The sequence below is a fragment of the Rhodnius prolixus genome, unplaced genomic scaffold (assembly GCF_049639745.1).
Source record: "Rhodnius prolixus isolate KJV_2025 unplaced genomic scaffold, Rpr scaffold_1, whole genome shotgun sequence".
Taxonomy (NCBI): domain Eukaryota; kingdom Metazoa; phylum Arthropoda; class Insecta; order Hemiptera; family Reduviidae; genus Rhodnius; species Rhodnius prolixus.
Window position 1 is genome coordinate 14,223,327 of NW_027411581.1, and position 22,723 is coordinate 14,246,049.

Genomic DNA, 22,723 nt, shown 5'->3' on the forward strand with positions numbered 1-22,723 from the left:
TTTTTTTTTTACTTTAAAATAGTTTGTTTTATAGTCTGGCCCTCCAACTGTCTGAGGAACAGTGAACTGGCCCCCTGTGTAAAAAGTTTGGGGAGCCCTGGTCTAGAGGGTCTTAAGATCTTTAAATAAATACACTTCGTTCTATGTGTGGCAAAACAAAAATTATAATAAAGAAATTAGATTTTCATTATTGAAGAATTAGACTCAGATTGGGCTGTAAAACTTCTCTAAAAATTACACCTACACCTCATTCTTTCATCTTGGATTCTCTAATTTAAACTATTATTGAAAATATCATGAATATAGATACAGCATATCTACACCGGGTACCTCCCACACAATTTTAAAATGAAATTGGCTAATTTTTATTCAATGCAAGTAACCGTTACATGAAGTAAATGTATGTTCATTGAATATCATTTTACCAAAAGAACTATACAACTAACTTGCTATTATCTTAAAATAAAATGCAGTTCCCTTGCAATATTGGTGAATGATTACACAGAATACTTCATCACTAGTGATAAGATATTTATCTTTTATAGGAACTAAATTAAACGGCCATATTAATAAATGCAATCTCTTTGTTTAGGCCAAATATAGAATGAACAATATTTAGTAATAAATCTTATCTCAGACGCTTAAATCTCTTTTTGAACTGATTTGAACTTTTAACACTACAAAGATTAAGCCAAGTTTATAATATTTATTTAATAAATGATAAAATGTAAAATTAGAACTTGCAAAAGATGTTGTTTTTTTTTATTTTACGCACTGATAGCATTCTCTTCTCAATATTTTTGAACCAATCAGCAAAACTCAATGAATTTCCTAACGTAATAACTAAAGTTTATAACCAAAGCGCGTGAAATAGTGAACTTGAGTCCAGTAATAGAAGGGAGAAGCGTGAATTATTGTGAACAGAACTTACTTTTCTATTTTAGGGTTTAAGTTTAGAAGAACTGTAGACTGTATGCAATATTCGGTGTTTGAAGTATTACGTATCTGGGATCTGTCGCCCATTCAAAGTACCACTAGCCAAAGATGATATCCTCGAGAAAAATAGTTGATAAACCACTCACCACTCGTAGAAGCAGGGACAGGAAACATGGCAAAAGGGTTGTTTTCTGTTCATCAGTTTCAATGTCAAGTTTTCTTGAAGTTTCATTCAAGGCATTTAAGCTACGACTCGATCATGTTTCAAAAATTGAAGTGCAGCAGATAAAGGTTGAAATAATAATTTTAAATAATAGGTTTATGAATAAGTTTTAATAAGTAAGGATAGACTTATTAATTAAATAAAGCATTAAGAAGGCAGTGTCAGATAAAGCTAACAATGTGTGATGCTGTAGAATTTGTAATTGAAAAAGGATTGCTTTCAACACTACCCTAGCTTCCCCAAAACCTAAAGAAATTTATGGTTTAGAAAAATTGTTCACTCAAAGAAAGCGAGGGTAACAAGAAGCCGGGAGATGGATATTCTGCAAATCTTTCAGCAACACACTTCAGTTCAACTATCCGCGTGATGATCACGTAGAAACATGAAAGCGTATTTTAATTTTTAAAAAATTACTGATAGATCGATTGGATCGCTATCGTACTCTTGCCAACATTGTAAAATGTCATCAACCGATAGAAAAAATTAATACAGAATAATTATCTCTCCAGTAGTATTAATATTAAAAGCCAGAACAGAAACATTGTGTTTAAATTATCGACCTTTCAAACCTGATATTGGCCACTCATGTTCACTATGCAATCTGAATCAAGTAGAGAATACGAGTGTTGTACAGTATACGTATAGTACACTTTATTTGTGTATGTCCTATTTTATCTCCATATCGTTTAAAGTATTTTACTTAAAAAAAAATCTGAATGATAATGATTTATGTACTATATTAAACGGTTGTAATTGGAATAACTTATGTAATTATTTAATAGAGGCCTTAAATTACAGGAAATTATTAATTAATGAATTTAATTGCGATTAAAATGTATTTTATTTAGTTCTTTTATTTTTGCGAGAGTATTTATTTATTTATTTTTTGTTATTTTACTCACAGGTGAATTTTATTTTATTTTTTGCAAAAACGTGTTGTATTTTACAAAATTTATACTTTGAATCTAAACTCTGCGGACGGAGCACGCTTCATACAGTTATTGTATTTTGTAACTTAGGTATATAGCTGAAAGTGAATGAACACTTATTATTATTATTATTATTATTATAAAAAAATACCTAATTAGGAAACCAATACGAATTAACAAACAGAACTGTAAAAATCTACTAATACAGTAGATAAAGAAGCAAATAATGGATATTGAACTCATATTCAATACAAAAAAAATTAATATGTATATTAAAAAATAAAAAATATATGCTTAAATAATGAGACATAACAGCTGTTTAATGAATGCTCCGTCATGAAGAAGTGTGAATGACTTAAACATTAAATTCTTAACATATGTGTGTATTTTTTGTAACGCATTGTTGATTTTTTTGTACAACGTATGAATATCGCATAATTTGCTTATATACTTCAGCAAATCCGTCATTAACAACCTTTCTTTTTCTTGAATTTTCATGGTTCTAGCTTAAAAAGTTTTCTTCCAACTCTAATTTTTACGAAATAATTTAATTGATTTCAAGGAAAAAAATCATTTTCGTTGATATTATTCGTCGTAGCAAGCATCTTACGGATTTTGTTTTCATTATCAGAGATAGATTTATCAGTTTGGTGTAGAGAATTCGACTTCTGGAGTTAAAATCTAAATGAAATAGAATCATATATTTCTGATGGTGGATGAAGGGCCCGAAACCAGTTAGGGATACAATAAACATGCGTTTGGATAAAATCAAAGATAGAGTGAGAGAAAGTTGAAAGAATTATTTTGAGTGAGTCGGTTATAGAGTTGTTTTTCTAAAAAAAGCAAAATTTGTAACTCTCTTTATTAAAATATGATCTTTATTAACCAATAGTTTTTCTTTATAAATATTCATTAAAAAATTAATGAATCAATATCCGGAAATGTTACAGGAAGGAATCAAATAAAAATGCAGACAGCAGCAAAACGTAAAATAACATAAATATTTTCTATTAGCAATTATAGTTGATTTGCTAAAATCAAAAAAATATGCATTTTATTACGAAAGTTATCGTAGAAATGATTGCAATTGTTTACTGAAGAGTTAGAAGGTGGCGGAGAAGAAGCGTAAAAGAGAGAACTGCAAACTTTTGATATTGAAAAAATCAAAAAAGGAAGTAAAAAAGAAATATGATATAAAAAGTTGATTCTCATCCAAATACGTAATAATAGAAAGTAGGAATCAAGAAAAATGTCTGCCGCCCCTCAAGTGAATATCTCTACGAAATGCAATAGTCGAGATTAAAAAGAACGACCACTACATCCTAATTTATGAGCAGACTGTGTTTCCGGTATTTAATAATTAAATAAAGATTGAAAAAGAGATCTATTGCAAGATGTTGTTGATTGACATGACGTAGTAAATTCATGGAGGCCGTAGCCTCAATCAATCAACCGCTCCTCACCCATACAGGATTCTAACACCCACCACACACGTTCTTGCTCTTCTAATACGAAAAGTAACCTTCAGAAGGGGCATCACCAATCTAAACAAATCTCCGTCCCTTATAAATAGTGATGAATTAATGCAGCTAAATGCTAAAAAAAGATTTGGAACATTTTTAGCGGTCAAATACTTTCGATTCACCTTTCTCCTGGTGATACCAAGGTAAGAGAAAATTCTCGCAGAAATGTTGCCTTCTTTAAAGACAACCTCCAGTCCCGCCATAGAAACATCACTCAATACTGACAGGGTGTAGTTGATGTAAGCAATGTTTGTTTTTTAACTTAAAACGCGTCAACCACTGTAGCTTGCTTCAGCGTACTGCCAGCCTCCGGACAGACAATACTGTGCGCTGTAAAAAAAAAAAAACTACTAGTAAGAGAAAATCTCTGGAGATTCGAACCTGGAATCTCCGCTTGGAAATCCAGTGAGCTAACCAATAAGCTAATCTTTTTCCACCAACAAGAGCAATGATTTGGGTCTAGAGAACCCTAAGACTCAGTCCCATGCAAAGAGACTTGCGACCTGTGACGCAAAATGTTTGGTATATGGATGACTATGTGTGAACGGAATTACTAGATGTCACTCTTGGAATTAGCAGCCTTTCGTTGACATAGGTGGGCTTAATGGGGCGTTGTGAACATTTCCAGAAAGAAGTCTAATCTCTTTCTAACGAGAAAGAGCTGTCTTGGAAGAGGAGAAGGCGTTTTTTAGGCACCATGAAGTGGATATCCCAATCTATCCATTTAAAAAAAGATTTAGGAACGCAATGCTTCCTCGCACCAGTGCTATACGTATTAACAGAACAATATTAGAAGTATTTTTGTATTTATTTAAAAAAATAAAATAAAACCTATTTTTATCCAATCGAAATCTATTATTGTAGCCAGGAAGTAAGGTTTAACACCTGGGCGTTAGTTCTTTTTTAAACTTTAGGGTTCAAAGAAATCTTGGCAAAATATTATTCAATCCAATCGGTAAAAGAAAAAATATTGTACATGTTTAAAAAATAAAAAAGGCTTCTTAAAGAATTAGAAAAAGAAGCACGTCATCAAATTGATTTTTAAATTTATTGGACTATAAATCTAAATTAGTCGATAATTTCCTCTCTCTCTCTCTCTCTCAATCTCAAAAAAAAAGGTAAATGAAAATTGAACACTTCTCTAACTGGCCACTAATTAGACGACCACACTCACTATTCTAAGGCATTCACTGCTGAAAACTTACCCAATGTTTGAGACAGTTTCAGCTCTGATCCAACAAAACTTATATGTATTTCTAAGTTAATTAATTCAAGCACTTAAATAAAAAAATTAAATAAAATAACAGGAAAAATTGGAAAAACAAACATCTTCTAGAAATTCTAAAAGAAACTAAAATATATAATTAAAAAAAACAATACAAGCATTAATTGATGCCGTTTGGAAAAAATTTTGTTTTGAATAAATTAAAAAAAATACTTTGAATATGAAAATAAAATGAATGAAATAAATCTCATTAACCTTGACGCATAATTGGTTAATTTGTAGGTCTTTTCTTTGTTACATTTTTCTTTGACAAGAATTTGCATAAACAAGTTTGTATTTTATTAAAAAAAAAATTTATTATTTTTATAAAATGTTGATCAACTGACGGAAACAATGGTGTGAACAACTCTTCCATTTTCTTCTACAACAATTGGCGCCCAAGTTCCTAACGAATAAAAATATTCTTTCATGTTCGAATATTTAACTCATTTTCAACTCTTTCTAAGATTTTACAGTTTTTTAAAAGCGGAAATAGAAATTACACTTGAGTGGGGGGGTTTCCCACCAACCAGTCCTCACAATGGATTTTCTAGAAAAATGATTCAAATCCAAATTTTAATGGAACCATTTTCAAGAGAAGCTCAAAAAATTGTGAAAAATCCATTATTTAGAATGGTTAAATTCTTTAAACTAGAAATTTTAGTAAAATATTTTACTCACACAAATTAATACACCACAAATTTCATGATTACATTGTACTGAAATAGTATATTAGAGGCAAGCGTAAACCCTCCTTCTTTCTCACACATACAACAAAGTGAATGTCACTTATTTTTGGAACTGAAAATAATTTAATATTTTGAAACAAATGAAAAACCACAAATGATTTCCTCTATCTACAGAAATATGTTATATATAAATTTTAATTGAAGGCGCGTCAACATTTGAAATTATTGGCGCCCGGAACTTTTTCTTCAACGCTCTTGTTACAGACAACACTATCCATCATCTGATTATCGTGAGTTATCTATCAGATTATCGAGATTTTTCTCTTGTTAACCCAACAGTACACACGGCAGAGAGATAGACCTCAATTACAAATTAGTCACATCACCTAAATACCATGTTCTTTTTATTATTATCGTTAAATTAACAATGTTTCGCATTAACATTAGCAAATATTATTATTACGTATTGCACTAATACTCAGCGAAGTTTATTGAACTCAAAAAATGTTTTGCTGATAAGAAGATAACTGCAGAAAGTAATTCATACACTGGTACCTTGATTTAAAACAATATTCTAAACTGTGTCTTAAATTTTTACTACAACTTTTTTAATTAAATAAAAAAGAACTAAAAACACCATAGCTTTACTGGTGTCTAAATTAATTATAATGTAATTATCGCAATTTGAGGAATTTTTCATGTTCAAATTTTAGGAGTGAATTTTCTTCCGGACTTACTAAGCCCTTGCCTGATTTTTCTCTTATTTTATATAGTGGAAAGCATTAATAAGCATGCTTATTGTTTATAAGCATTCTGCTTGCCTTGTCTTGTTTGCTACACAGCAGTTATTTGCTTTATAATTTATCTGTTTGTTTGATTTGTTTTTCATTTTAATTTTTTATTTCACTTAATAACGTAGTACGTCATCAGGGTTTCTACCTGGACAGTAAGCAATTAAAGTAATCGCCTATTTTTTCAGGCGGGCTTTACGTCCAACTATCAATTAGGTGTCGTGTACGGGAGGGGACTAGCAAACATACTTTACTGTAAATTTCTTTTATTAACCATTAAATAAAATCCAAGGCCTAATCGAACCCAGTACCACAATACTAGCTTCACAGGAATCGCCTCAAACCGCTCGGCTACCGTAGCGCCTCTACCTGGACAGTAGACTCACATGGAACACACTCACGAGACTCAAAAGACAACAACTAAACAAAAGGTATGCACAACTAAGACGCATGTTCGGACCTAAATCTAAACTAAGCACACCCAACAAACTAACCCTCTACAAGACTTTTCTTAAATCCATCTGGACTTATGGATCAGAGCTGTGGGGCTTAAACTAAACCTTCCAATATCTACCGCATCCAATCCGTACAATCAAAAGTCCTCCGCCATATTGTGAATGCTCCCTATTATTTCACTAACCTCAACCTTCACCAAGATCTAAGTACACCTTTGGTCACTGAATCTAACCATTCACGATTCCACAATTTCCACAAAAACCTATCCTGCCATCCCAATTCAACAGCTCGAACTCTTTCCTCCATAACCCATCCTGATAATCCATCACAATGTCTAAAACGACGTTGGCCACGTGATCTCCTATCCTAGTCAATCCCATTCACTAAGATTCCCGTCAGTGTCAGCACTCGCTGATTCCTCTCTTCCTGTAACCGTACGGTTGCATCCGCTATGCCGGCAGCTTTACATCGTGTATTGTAGTCTACTTTCTGTCCAAACTTTCCCTGAAGTAAATGTGTTTTATACTGGTAGCAATAAGTACACACACACACACACATATATATATATATATATAATAAATAAAATATGTATTTATATTATTTTTTTTATGTGCACAACTAGTGCTGGAAAATAACCTTTGCCCATTCACACAAATAACTATTTTGCGCTCCAAGTGAACAACAAAATCTTCATGCACAGACATCGCAATGCTTTAAATGAACAAACGGTTATAAGCGCAAATCGTAATGGCGTCGCCCTCGAAATGAAATTCCCAAACATTCGTCAGGAAGTGAAGACCAGCAATATGACATTAGAAACACTTGAATGCATAAAAATTAATAATTAATCATCCTTAAATAATTAAGAAGGCAGACAGTTTTGGAGACAGAATAACATTAAAAATTAATATAGTCCACGACGAAATGAAGATGCTGGCACATGATGATATTGCTCCAAATAAATACATTAAACTTTATATTAGAAATTAATGATCTTTCAATTTTATTATAATGGATATAATACTGTCACTCACTATAATTTGTAATCCTAGCGAGCGTACAACCTTTTACCCAAAAATTATGTTAACAGATGTTAAACCGATAAATTAAGTACAAAAAATCAAAAAAACTAGCCCTAATATCTTTTATTAATGACTGTATTCACAACCTAAAAAGAAGAGAAAATAACATGGTTACGCAAACTGTTGCATATTAGGAGATGCATCATTATTTTAAAGCGGCCCTAACTAATGCATTAATCATATATTAACGCTTTTATTACGATGGCACTTCCGCTCTACCGATTTGTAATGAGTCCTACTCAAATATTTATCCCGATTTACTTAGATAATGAGTCCCCCCTCCTGACATTACACTTCAAATAGGATGCTTTACCCCACCCATTCACCAGAAATTAGAAAAATTGACTGATTGGTCCGATTCCGCGAGTTACTATTTTTGAGTTATTACACACAGACACACTCTAATTTGTGAAAATCACTTTTTCCGCTGATGTTGTCTTAGAAATTTTACAGAATTCTAAATAAAAAGTATCTACATAAAAGTATATAACCAAACCACAGATTACTCTATTTCTATTTCAATCTATTCTGCAACTATTATTCAAGGCTTTATTTATGAAAATGAAATCACTGCCACAAATTTAGCGACAAGTACATTAAAGAATTACTACTTGTTTTTTTAAACTGTTAGCTTATTGTTAAGTAAGGCCAATTGTTACAGCTATATATTAAGGCTAAACATTCAGTTAACTTTAATAGGTTCTATTAAAATTAATACACTTAGAGCTGTTAAAACTAGTAACTATGCGTACAGTCGAATTAAAACGAAAAAGGAATTACCGTTTACTCAGTCAGTAACTTTAAATCTTATACCATTATCTCTTGTGATGCCGCCAAAAAAAAAATTGGAGTTTGTGATCAGGGAAATAAGGAAGAGGAGGTGATCAGGGATGCTGCGTGCGGGTGGGTGTACGATTCACGGGGGGGTCTTGATTGAGGGGCGCCATTTGAATGAAAATATTTTTTTTGTTAATTTCGTTAATTAAGAAAAGAAACCGGTCGGTACGCCAAAAAGGATATTTCTTATCTAGTTAGCAGTGAGAAGCGCTGATAATAGATAATAGTATTTGGGCACTGTTGCTAATTAATGGCCTGGATGAAATCAAGAATAAATTACTGAAGTAGATGACTTTTTTCTTTTTTATTATTATTAAATTAAGGCACATCAACATCTGAGTTTATTGGCGCCCGGAAAACTTTTTCCAGTGCACTGCCGGCTTAATGGCAGTGTCCGCTCGTTACAACACTCTCCATCACCAGGACAGTGAGCAATAAGAAAGAGAAAATCTAAGAGCCGATATTTTCTGGCAGCCAATTAAATTATGTCATACTCTTATGGCACACTTGGAAGTGATACCGCTAGATTGTGCGCTATACAATGGTTGATAATCTGTATGAGAACTGGGAGGTGTCAAAAAAGTGGTTAGGTCCTCAATGCTCGATAATATCTTAGATTTTATCTATCTGCAGCACGCGCGTATATTGTTTCCCAGACCGGTTTCGACATTCATCTGAGAGATTTCGACTTCACTTGCTGACAAACAGTCAAATTACAATAATTTTAAGAAAATATCGGTCATTTCCTTCAAAACCTTATTTTACCCACCAAATAATAACTAAAGTTTTATTATAATATATATTTTTTTCTTTCACAAAGATCCCCTTTCTTCCCGCCGGATGTGCTTACAAATTATGAACGCAGAAATGGTAAATTAAGTTAAAAAACATTTTAAAAAAAATTCTATTTGAAAACCTCGAAGCATTTAAAGCATCTAGACGACCCGTTAGCAAATGCTAAACTTCCTTTTAATAGAAAATTTAACAGTTAAGATCAGCAGCTTAAAAGAAATTAAATATTTAGAGCAAAGAAAAAAGAGGGTAATGAATCAGAGTTTTCGGCTACTTCCGCTCTGCTTTGGTGGAATTCCAAGAGAAACAAACTATTTATTAAGAATTGCAACTCTTTTCATCTCTTTACACTCTTTTATTTTACATTTACTTCATTTCTCCCTTTCTGGATTGTTTCTTTAATCCACACATGACGTATTTTTTGGCAGAAATGTAATTTTATCATAAAGAAAGAAAATAAATAAAAAGATAAATTATAAAACGAAAGTTCTAGATCAGGCAATCATGACAAAAAAAAAAAATCAAAATAAATGGAAAAAGATTGGAGCTAGAAATATTACAAAATTATTACCAGACTAAGTTCAAATGCTATGCGAGTTTCATCTTTTATAAAAAATAAAAAAAAAGAGTAAAGTAATCGCCTATTTTTTCAGGCGGGGCTTAACTCCCAACTACCAATTAGGTGTCGTGGACGGAGGCGACTAGCAAACGTACTTTACTGTAAATTTCTTTTATTGGCCATTAAATAAAATCCAAGGCCTAAGACCGGGAATCGAACTCAGTACCACTATGCATATTAGCTTTGCAGGGTCCCTCCTCTAACCGCTACTGTGGCGTCCACCTTAATGTATTTATTAGAAATTTTAGTCCATTCTGCTGGGTAATATCTTTGATTTTAACTGACGCAGGACGCGTTTATTGTATCCCAGATTGGTTTCGGTATTCCATCCGTTATATTCCATTGTATTAACTATGCATTGTGAAATTAGGCTGGCGATCAATATCCGGCAGTAGTATGATCACTTAAATGGATGTAGGGAGAAAAGTTGTGGTCTGGAAGTTATATACTGCCTTCTAAATCGGGATAAAAGGAAATTAAGGATAAAATAAAAAGTTTACATAAACTAATCATGCCGCACCTGATGTTCCAACTTGTTAAGTCCTTATAGAAACCAAATATTTCACTTGTTATAGGCGCCACGGTAGTCGAGTGGTTAGAAGCGAGACCTGTAAAGCTTATGTAATGTGTTGCAGTACTGGATTAGATTCTCGCTCTTAGGCCTTGGATTTTATTTAAAGCATAATAATAGAGATTTACAGTAAAGTATGTTTGCTAGTCGCCTCCGTCCACGACACATAATGTGGTAGTTGGACGTTAAACCCCGCCTGAAAAAAGAGGCGATTACTTTACTTTTATTACACTTGTTACAAAGCTACAAAGTTCTTCAAATTCCTGTTTTCTACTAAAGAATTAATACAAAGTTGTAAAAAGTAAAAGAATAAAAAAAAAAATTTACATTTTAGGCGCCACGGTTAGAGGTGAGGCCCGCAGAGCTAAGATATATTGTGTTACTAGGTTCGAATCTCGGTCTAGGCTAAAATTTAGTCCAGCCTTCCATTGAGATTCCAGTTAGTAATATTAGAATATTTACTCCAAAATCTTTGGATGATTAAAAAAACAACCAGATATATTCAAGAAACCTTTGCTAGCAGTTACTATATTCTGTTGAGATATTTATTAGAAGTTCTGTTATTAGAGGCATATCACTGTTTTGAATCTTTATCTATTTAAACAAACTTTCTCTACTAATAACTTCCGAACCCCTAGATAAAGCCATTTCCAAACGCCAAATAAATTACAATTTAAATGTCTCTTTTGTTCCATCATGTTCGAATATATAAAATTCAAATTAAATAAAAGACAACTTATCGAATAATATTAGAAATGTAAATAGATAATTTCTAGAAAGGACGGAGAAGATCTTAACCGTTGAAGATATTAGAAGGACAAGACCGCCTGAGGCTAACCATCTACGATAGGACGATAAAGTTACACCATTACTTTGTCAGGATTACTGTAATATTGTATTAACAGTAGAGAGATTTCCTTCTCTGTATGCAAAGAGATCATTATTCTGAAACGTTGGAGAATCAAAAGAATAGAATTGATTTTAAATAATAAATTTCAAGATATTTTTTTGTAAGTTGGGCCGTGAAAAAGAGAAAATCCTATCTAATGCGTTCCTCTGCAGACTTTCCATCGTCGGTTTTTACCGTAAATATCCGATTTGAGGTCCACCAATTTAAAATAGAGGATATTTTAGAAAAATGATCTGATTATCTATATGATGTATAGTACACATCACTTGTAGCTCTATCTATAACAATTATTTTAAATTTTCTTCCAAGAAAATTCGATTAAGGCAACTTCAACGAGAAAAAGGGGTAAAAAGGCTTCATTCTGAAGAGCCTTATCACAGTGCACAATTAAACAATTGTTATAGAAAAAAGAATTTACAAAGAGTTATGCTTAAATTCCCAAATTAGGAGAAAATTTCCGAAGATCAAAAGTTTGACTTTATTTAACGAATATTTCAAGATTTTGAGATTTTCTCGGAGATTTTACCAACAATATTTTCCCTATATCGCTGTTTTTAAGTTTACAAAACCCGTAGATTTATAATTTTTTTTTTTTTTAACTAGTCGAGTTCAAAGGGCACAATAGGGAGAGGTTAGGTAGATTTCCTTTTAAAATACCAACAATAAAGTACAATTAAAAAGAGAAAAATATGTAAGTTATAAAACCGCTTTTAAGGAAATTCCTTAATTTTTCTTAAGAATTTTTTTTATGTTTTTAAAAATATTTTTCCAAGGAATTTTGTTTTGAAAAAGCTTCACTCCACGGTATTTCCGGGTTTACAAATAGTAAATAAAATTAAATATTTTCCGTTCAAGTTAGAATCGTGATAATTCAGTAAACAAAGGTCGTGTGAGTGTTCAGATAAGAGATATTTTTGTATATTCACAAGCTGTGAAAGAAAATAATAATGAGAGAAGGTTTTAGCTAAGTGGCTAGCATATATTGGATTCCAGTTGCTGGTCCTTAGATTTTCTCTTTCTGGGAGCTCCTTATAGCAACACTGACCGGTGATGAACAGTGTTCTCTGTACCGAGAGAAACTGTCCGGAGGCCGGCAGTACAATGAAAAAACTTCCGGGCGCCAATGAACTCAGAAGTTAACGCGCCTTATATTGAAAATAGATCATAGAAAAAAATGCATGGATAGCTCTAAATAAAAATTGTTGTATAATTCTATTTCTATTTTGTAGGAATATAGTTGGAACAATTCAATAACTTGATCAATCGAACAGTAGAGGAGAAACAAAAAACTGAATTTATAAGAGTAAATAAAAATCATCAAAATATGCCATCAAAGTGCCATAATATTTACTAAACTAAAAACGGTGTCAACTTAACGACTACACTCAGGTGTAGAAGAAATTAATATCACTGATCTTATCGAGTTGGTCAGGTGGGAGTGTTGGCTGAAGAAGAACATGTCTCCTTAATTTTATCTAGTTTCAGCAGACAGAAATGTCGACTATCGAACATTCTTTGCATTTTTTTAGAACACCCTGGTTTTTTTAAATAAAATGAAAAACAAAACAAGTGTTTTCTTTGTTAAAAAACTATATATTTATATATATACAGTTTATTTTATATTCAAGTCTACAATAAAAACAAATCTAGTACAATTCGCTGGTATTGCTGCTATTTAAAGCGCTCACTATGGGAATGGACGAAGGGGAATAGCAAATCTTGTTCACTAATTTTAGAAATGGTTGAAATTACAAGTTCAGCGACTAACATTCAAAGTTCACATATTACATATGTGCTACGTGTGTATATAAAATGTTTTAACAGTTGGTTTATCTGTTCACAGTACAAGATGTTAATAGTTTACAGTTATGTGATAAAAAACTATGTCCATTGTCTGTCTATTTATAGTCTAAGGAATATTAAAGCAAATTACTTGCAAAGACACGAAGTGATTTTATTTAGTCTTACTACCTGGTAAGAGGAATTAATGCGATTGTATCTAAATTCTTCGATATAGAATGTTAACCGGAAACAATTAGGATAACCTGAATGATCCTATTCAGATCCCTGTATTATATGTTTCGGTACCTTAAATAATTCTCTTTTACAAAGCCTACCTGATAATATTTGAAATTATCGCCCATTACTGAGCCATGACTTCCTCAATCCACAAAGATTACCACGCCCCCTAGTATTTTAAATGCCTTGAAGTTCCCTGATTCCGAAAAGTGGTTTAAAATGTGGTGTGCATTTGTACACTTAAACATCCCAGCTTCAAAGCTAAAAAAAAAAAATAGGATTCGTCCTTTTTTCCTACAAGAAGTCCAATCTTTATAATACGTCTGAGCATCACCATGTGACCGGTCGGCAACACAGCGATCATAACCTAAGAAAGTAGCACATGAATCAGGAATTCGATTACTTTTTTTAACATCTAAATACCTTAAATGATTGGAAAAGGAAGTGGTTAGCACACTGGTCCCCCACGAGGAGGTCTCAGTTTCTGGATAGCAACCGGCCCTTAGATTTTTTCTTCTTCCTAGATTGCAACAAAACTTTTGTTAAAAATTCTACACAAATTTATCTTAGGGCTCCAGAATAAGAGGAGTTGTTTAGGAATAACCTCTAATGTGTCATTTCTGTTAATTGTACAATTAACCACCTTTATATTTGGGATATGATCCCTAAGTGAAAGTACGGTAAAGAAAAAAAGGCCTTCATTAATAGATAAGGAGTTATAATTTAAATATAACTGAACATAATTTTTTTTCATTTGAGTAGTAAATGGTTCACTGCCATTCACTGCGAGAGGGAGATAAAAAATGAAGACGAAATCTCTACACCAAACTGATTAATCTACCACTGATGATGGTTGAAAATTCGAAAACGGTCCGGGATACCATAAACATGCGCGCTACGACGGATATGATCAAAGATATTTAACCAACAATGCAGACCAAATCACATTTTTCTGTATGATGTTCCGGTTTACAGAATGTATAAATGGAAACATGGTTAAAGTCTGCAGTTGACAAATATAGATGGCTTTTATCGTATCAGCAAGCCTGTTTTTGTAAACTTTGTTCCGTTAAAAATTATCATCCATCATCCAATTAAAATAAATAAATAATTTTCGTAAGAATGAAACATGCTCCCGAAAAATAGAACCGTGAAAATATCGTAAGAGAAACTCCCGCAAATGGAAACAACTAGAATGGATTTTTCTAGTATTTTTTTTTTTAAATTTTCTCAAAAACTAATCTTAAAATATTGCTGAAACATAATCACTCCCCTGAAAATTAATTTCTCATTCATTATTGCGAGTCTTTTTCATAAACTACCTACAACTTCACACTTCCTTTGACGCATTTTGATGGAAATCTGCTGGCCAAAGTCAATAATGTATCCAAAACTGTTACCACATGAGATCATTTATTCAGATTCCATTGTTTTAACACGATTCATTTTTTTTTTCCTCGCTCTCCATCAAATTTATTGGATTTAAATAAAATATTTCAATTGAACATTTGCTCACTTCCTGTTATAACAGGATAAGAAATTAAATCAAGACGTTTTTAGAGGGAAGTAATGATGTCCTTCACCTGAATTTATCTCGTCTATATTTCGAAATATCCTTGTTTCTGTTGTTTTGGTGTGTCACTTTGATCCAATCAAATACCGTTAGGAATTCTAAATTTATACTTTTATACTAATACTTTGTGGGCAGTGGATACACGGTGGGAGATTAGGATTTATATTGGCAAGTTTAAACTTATTGATTATTTCTTTTTTGTGAACTGCAGGAAAATATTTGTTTTTTAAATTTATGTGGAAAATATTAAATAAAGAAAAAGAGAATAATTCCAAACTTACGTCACTAGCAACGTAAACAAAATTTCAAAATTTAAACAAGATATTGAGCAATTTAAAATTCGTAAAGGGTAAACAATTTCTATAATTTCATTTAATTTCTTTTAAAAAATTAATAGGTTCAAGAAAATTTTGAGGTCGTCCATAAATCAAACAAATATTGCAATAATATTGGGTCAGTTGGTAATTAAAAAAAAAAGAATGCGCCAAAGTAATTGCTCAGTTACTCAGTATATGTACCTAATTCATAACAGTTGATAAACTGCACTAAAATTGCATATTATAAGAAAATGTGGCAACAATTTTTTAAGTTCTTATTACAAAATAGTTCCTGACCATTCTGTGGCCTTTGGCAAAGTTTAAATAGTATCTGACAGTCCTCAGATTTATTTACTACTCAAATGAAAAAAAATTATGTTCAGTTATATTTAAATTATAACTCCTTATCTATTAATGAAGGCCTTTTTTTCTTTACTGTACTTTCACTTAGGGTTCATATCCCAATTATAAAAGTGGTAAATTGTACAATTCACAGAAATGACACATTAGAGGTTATTCTAAAACAACTCCTCTTATTCTGGAGCCTTAAGATAAATTTTTGTAGAATTTTTAACAAAATTTTAATTAAATTAAATAAAATTTATCGAACTTTATATTTCAGCGACTAGTTTAATCTTCGACAATATTTCGTTAAGTAATACGACCATAAATTTTACCAAAATGACATTTTGAAACAGAATCAGAACAATCCCGATTCCCGATAAGTTACGCTAAAATGAATTTATCGAAAAATGGTTATAGGTAGAAGTTATAAATCTACATAGATCAGCAGTTAGTATATAAAGTTAAAAATGTTGTGGCTTAAAACATCTAAACAGCTATTTTAGACAAAATATTCAAAAATCTTTCAATAATGTAGCTCCTATGGTTTCGAAAAGATTTTGAAACTCTTTTAAATTCTCTCTTTCCATTAAAATTTTAATTTTAGGAATAATTTGAATCGTCACTTCTAAATGTAAAACTAGATGCGCTCTTGCCAAGGACTTTTATTATTATTACACAATAAAATATAATTTAAAAAAAAATATATAAAATATGTAAAGCATTTGGCTGGCTTGTATTGAAATAAAAATAAGAAATCTTGATACGGTTTTCCCATCTCAAAATTTAAGTAATAAAATTTTGCTAGTTTCTTATAATTTTACAAAGAAAAGAAGTAATTGACTTTAGTATTAAATATGTAGCCTTACGGAAATTCTTCCGAGAAAATCTCTAAAAATTGAAGAAAAAAAATCTCTTTAATAAATTGGCACTTCCGTTATGCCGATTTCCACTGAAAACTTTTTTGTCACAACCTCTCTGGGTAGGACCCAGTCAAATTGTTTAAACTATCCCTAATAACCTCTAATTTTTTCAACACTCGAGCACGAAAAATTGTATTTCCGTTGGAAATCTCCTAAATTTGTATGTTATTCAGTATTAAAGTTTTAATAAAAAGAAAAACGGTCTGTGTGAAACTGCAATAAATTACAAAATAACTTCAAAGTAAAAAAGACATAGTATTCTTCTTGTTTCACATTTCTCTGTCCCCCATTGTGGTATTTTTCAGAGAGTTTTACATATTTCCACTATAAAAAACAAAACCAAGAACTCCAGTAATTTGTATAGAATGTGTTGGGAGCCGCCAAACTCCCCGATGGAATGGCAGTTTGTGTCCCAGTTGACATTTCTTTATCCAATGTTGGAGCAGCTCCTATCTGTTCCCACGTGACTAACTTGACCAACCTATGTTTCAATCTGGCCGATAGAGAGTGTTCCCTGTATTCTATACTTTCTGTTGCTATCCACTGATACTCTAAGCAATTGAACGCTATCTTGTGACATGTCTACTGAAGTAAAGAGTGGGAAATATTCAGTTACTTATTAATAAGCTCCAAGGTTTAGTATACCAAAAATAATTTACCATCGCTTTAACTAGATTTAAATAGTTTTTCAACACACAAATACAGCTTTAGTTTATTACATAATTTTTTATTGGGCGTATTAGAACGAATGTTCACGAGTACATCAATGGCTGTGTGGCGTCTCAGCCTCATGCACATGCGCAGTTCTCTTCCACAACTATGAGGTTAACTGCACAAAAATAATTCAAATGCTAACATACGTCTTCTTCGCAGAAGAAAATATGGCGCGGTTATTCGAATGGGGAACACAAAAGTTATCAAGTACTCAGTAATTACAGTCAGGCGAGAAATAAAAAATTACTCTATTATGGAGATGTGGCAGTAATTATGACTGGAATCAGAAAAAGAAAGTTAAGAGATATTTCTACGAAATCTTAGCTTCTTACAACACACTGTCCATCACAGGAGAGTGTGTTGTAAGAAGCTCGTTAGAAGAGAAAATCTAAGAACCAGCAGCTGGATTCGAACCCAAGAACTTAGCGCGAGAATCCAGAAAACGCTAACCACAGAGCTAATCCCTTCCCTAAATCAGTTTATTATTTCCTAAAATAGTATCTCACTTTATTTCCGCCAGAAAATTGAAAGTATCACATCAATGCGTCTCCTACTCAGAAGTGCTAAATAGGGAAATCCTTTGTAAACATCGTGGGGACAAAGTGTCCCTCTCCAAATAAATTTTTAGGCGGGAAAGTTTTTATTAAGTGTGGTTTCTTAGATAATCGCGAATAACTGTTAAAACCTTTCATAAAATGTAAAATTCCGCTCTCGACAATTTCGTCTAATTCTTTAAACGGAAATCGCAAAAATAAAAATACTAATAACTACTCGAGAAAGTAAATACATTATTTTAAAACTATAACTAACTCTAGTAAAAATAAAGTGAAGAGTGTGTTAAGCACTGTGACCTATAGAGATCGCGCGGGTTCAGTATAAGTGCCCAATAAAATTTATTTCAATTGACTCATTACTTAAATTAAAATTTATATATTTTTAATTTAAAAAAAATAAATGTCAGGGTCAAGCACTTTTTCGTAACGTCAGGGTTTGACTTTTTCTTACCGCAATTTTCGTTAAATATAAATACATTTATATATTTTTAACTAAGTTGAACGAAAAAGAAATACACAAAATTTATGAAGTAAAATGAGAATTCCGTTCGGCCGATTTTTTTTCTCAAATTTTATTTACTTATTTAATTTCTGCAAGTAATACTCAGGTAATAAGGTAACTCAGGTAAAAATAAATGCAAGTGTATTCGTTATTTAAAAATCTTCAAAGACACCTTTGAAGGCACAGTACTTGCTTAACAAGTTGAGTAAAGTGCATTATTTGATAAATTAAGGAATAAGTTTGATCCATTACATGAAAGATATTGATCACTTAAATATGTGGCAGGAGGTTTCCAATTTTTTTGGTAATTAAACGCAACTCTCCCAAAATTATCAAATAATTATTAAACCTTCTTGTTGGTAACATTAATTTTTAGCCATTTTTGAGAATATCTAAAGGTCTTAACATTTGATTATTTTTAGAAAAATCACTCGGAAAACGACTTATTTCCCGATATTAAGAAAAATACTAGCTTTACTGCCTTGGCAATATTTTTAGTAGAAAGGGGATGAAAAAATACATAAAAATAACCTATCGCGTGCTCTTCTTTCTCTTTGATAACAAGTTAAAAAAATTGAAATATGATTAATAAATACCAGATTTTGAAATGGCCTAGCACCTTTAATTTTGAAAATATCGAATTGCGGTTTCCGGTTTCTTTTATAACTTTTTATACTCTTTACAACTGTGTATATGAAAATGGGGGTCAACTGCGAACCCTCACTTTTGGTCGTGCGTCAGCCGCGTATGCGGGCAGGAATCTAAAATCAAGTCACATATTCTGAAACCAGAGGTGACGGACAACAAATTTTTCGCTCAGAACAACCGTTTAAGCATGAAATGCATTTGAGCCGTCTTAAAATGAACACCCTGTATACATTTACCAAATTAATTTGAAGCAAATAAATTATTAGTAATTTAAAAACTAAATTTCATTTTAATTTCAGTAATTTATTTATGTCTAAACGACAGTTGGCAATACACACGCAATAACCTCTATGAGATCGCTTTTAGGATTTAAAAAAAAATGTATTTTAATCTAGGACAATTTGAAAATATAAATAAATAGGTATGTCTTAAACTGAGAGTAGTTCAGTTGAACTAGATAAATGTGACATCAAACCGTTTGACCCAGAACTAAGTTGGGAGGCTGTAATAGAGTACAGCGACGACCCAGGATGCATCCAATGCCGCTTCCACTCTCCCTTAGACTAAACACGGGATCATTGTACTATTTATTGCATTAGCAAGGGGCAACCAAGGTTTTGTTAATTTCACGCTTGTAAATGTTAAGTCCCAAAGTTAAACTCCGTAAAATTGAAGTTAGTATTGTAATGTACTATAATTCAATAGTTTTTATTGGCTATTTGCGTATGATGAGGAGGGGGGTGGTGGAAATGAACTGTCTGGCAAGATAATTTGGGTTCAGGAAAGTCTTCAGGGTTCCTTCAGTTTTTCTTGATTTTTCCACAACAACAACTCCAATTGATTATTTTAAATTTTTCCGGAAACATTTATTATATGGGGGTACCAGGAGGAGGAATGATTAGCATCTGAATATTATTAGTTTGCTAAGCAATGTTACCAACATTAATTGTTTAAAGGAAATTAATAAGTTAGATCCTTGCTAAAGAAATTCGTGCAAGAAATCACATCATTTTTAAGACTAGTAACTTTTATAATCATTTAATTTAAGATAGTTGCCTTTGCCAGTAGTTAACAATTCTATTTGAAGTTTACAAAGAGTATAACAAGATTGGGGAGGCGGAGAATACGTGTAGCTGAAGAAGAAGAAGCAGAACGGCAAAACATTTCAGGTTCTAATAAAACTATTATGTCAAAAGAAACCAAACCAAACCAGTTTGATGAATTTAAAAAGTTGACCCGTCTCACCGTCCGCGCTCTGGTTTGGGGGATCAAGTGAAAAAGATGATGCTGGAAACTGTTTGGTGCGCCTCTCTGTTTATATTTGTGTTCACAAAACGGATGATGAGAGAGAGAAAGAGAGGAGAAATTTGTCTCGAAGAGAGAAAACACGCTAACACTTCGCTATCAGTTTTTTAAACTTCCGGTATTTCAGGAACCGTTTCATTTTAACTCCTTTCAGTGAAGTTTTGTTTTTGGGTGTTCTCGTTTAGCCAAGTGGAATTATTTTTTATTTTTTTTATACTCATAAAACTAAAGTATTATTATTGGTATAATTTTCTATTTCCACCGGATTGATTTTGAGCCTACACTTAGAAATGCCACTCATAGATTGTTGGGCTTTTTTTAAACATTTTCTTACTAACTGCTTAGGACTAAATTAGTAGCTCGAATCCTATCTCTGAAGAAAATTGATGGCAAATTTCATGGAGATTTAGTTTTTCATTTTTTCCCAATAGTGGCCTTTTCTCTAAATACCGCTGTTTTTACCACACCTATATTATTATTATTATATGAGAATTCAATAAGCTTTAAAAATTATATATTGAGTATATTTTGAATTCTCCTATTGCGAAGGCATTGCACTGCAATAAAACATTCCTTCCAAAAAATTTTTAAAAAAATTGGTTAGCGGAAGTTGTGTTCGTTCAAACGAGTTTGTTTTTTTTTTTTTTTGCGGCAAATAAATAATTTATCTGACTTTGAATTTCTTGAAACCGGAAATACATGTTTCGTAAAATAAATAAATAAATAAAAAGCGCTCAGCTATAGTTCGTTTGTCTGTCCGCAAACAGAATTTATAAAAAACAAAAACAAAAAAAATCCTCAAACTTAGTTTCAATTCTATTGTCGCTTATTTTAATAAGGATTCGGATTGGAATCCGATAACCGAACGTATGACGTTACTGATAGCGATTTTTTTAAAAGTTTTTTTCACGCATATGATTACTAGATTTTCTTTAAACTTTATATATAACTTTTACCTAACTAAATACCCAACTACATACTCTTCCTCTTTTAGGGTAGGAGGCGAGTGTTGGTGTAGTGGTCACGAACGTAGATTAGTAAGTGGAAGATCCCCAGTTCGAATCCCGCGTTTAGCTACTTTTTATTTGTTTAAAACAGTAATAATAATAAATATAGAAGTAAAGTATGAGCTTCCGCTCCCGTCCATGACACCTAATCGGAAGTAAGACGTAAAGTCATGTTGCTTTTATTTTAAACTTCTTTCCGGAAAAATCTTGTTTTTCTAAGGAAATTTCCACTTTAAACCACCCTTTAAAGAATCCGCTTCTTATGAAACAAGTTACAGTACCACTGCCTGTAAAATATCACGTAATACTAAAACTATTTCTTGAAATTTTCTAAGTTTGATGTAAATCGATTATCAAGAAGTGCAACTTCAGAAAAATAGCTCTAACGATTTTATTCAATGTATATATCATTTTTCTAGTAAAATAAAAAAATTATGTAAAATTGGGATTCTGAGGAATATTTATGACGTTTATTAGAAGGCGTGGCTGTCTGTTGAATAAGACATACTAAACTTGTAATCTCTACACATTTGGCTGAATCAACATTACTAAATCCATTCGTAAATTTTTTAGGGAAACAAAACGTTTAAATTAAAGTCATTTATTAACCGCAATCTTTGGAACAAGAGAAATCTTGTGAAAAGAAAAAGTTTATTACTTAGATTTTATTTAATCAAATTTCAAGAAAGTATTAAATATTCTTGTTATAAAATGGAAACAGTCGCCAATTAGTTTTAGAAGTTAATCAGCACGAGTGCACGAATTAGTGGTTACACCTTCGGTCTGAATCTAATTTATAAATTTTTGCACTCGTAACACAGAAAACTGAACGGACAATCCCGTTCTAATTTACAAATTTTCCCCAAATTTCGAGTTTTTACTAGATCTAGTTGGTTTTTTTGTTTTATTACCTCCGCAAAATAAATACTGGAAAATTATTTTCGAGGAAGCACTTAAAATCCCTTAGAATGCCGGGAAAAAAATTATTCTATAAAAGCTATAAAATCAGAAATGAAATATGCTGCGTTCGGCGTAAAAATCGCAATAAATAAAATGCAAATGAAATTAAGAAACAAAAATAATTTTATCAGAGAGGAGGGTTTATCCATAGAGATAATACGCCAAGCGGTAGTTCTTCGCACTGACAGATCTTCCAATTATCTAATAAGAAGATATTTTCACATTTAACGTCAAACA

The 22,723-nt window shown here is 31.9% G+C and overlaps 1 protein-coding gene across 8 annotated transcripts in view; it reads right to left on the reverse strand.

Moving 5' to 3' along the window:
- The window catches only part of bnl (fibroblast growth factor branchless), a 222,095-nt gene that overhangs the window by 193,758 nt on the left and 5,614 nt on the right, over positions 1 to 22,723 (reverse strand). The window lies entirely within an intron of this gene.